The sequence below is a fragment of the Penaeus monodon genome, chromosome 19 (assembly GCF_015228065.2).
Source record: "Penaeus monodon isolate SGIC_2016 chromosome 19, NSTDA_Pmon_1, whole genome shotgun sequence".
NCBI lineage: Eukaryota > Metazoa > Arthropoda > Malacostraca > Decapoda > Penaeidae > Penaeus > Penaeus monodon.
In genome coordinates this window covers 36,844,568-36,845,171 of record NC_051404.1, presented here as the reverse complement: position 1 = coordinate 36,845,171, position 604 = coordinate 36,844,568, and positions in this window count along the sequence as shown.

Genomic DNA, 604 nt, shown 5'->3' with positions numbered 1-604 from the left:
CTAATTTACTCGGGAATATTATCAAAAAATTACATTCGTATCACAGCAATCCAGTATAGGTTTCTATACAAGAATTATGAAGGTAGCAAGTACGGCTGACGTGAACATGTGTCGAGTGTGTTGCGTATTTTAGTTCCGTGTTTTAGCATAAAAAGGTCCATTCTCAGTATAGAAAGAACTTCCGGGTTTTGTTCAGTCCTCACATACCACGTGATCATAAATATCCTCCTGATAGTGAGGCCAAAAGTATTCGTTCGTATATATTTCAAAATAATATTACTATACGATTTTTTTCCATCTATTTTAAAATATTATTGTCGTTAATTATCTATTGATCTAGGTAAGCTGGCGGCCTATACTCAAATGATTACGAATACTGTAATGCTTGTAGACCTATCAAGGTACTGAGTCTTCAGTACAAGGACTTTTAGAATTAATGTTTCGGTTCCTGATATTAAAATTAAAGTTAATTCGCATATTCTGTAGTCTCTTTGCTGTGTTTAGAACATTATCTCTCAGCGACAGAGATATGAATTGGAAAGTTTTCAACTATAAACAGTTGATTTAACAAACATTACTTTGTAAGTATGATGATCAAAATACT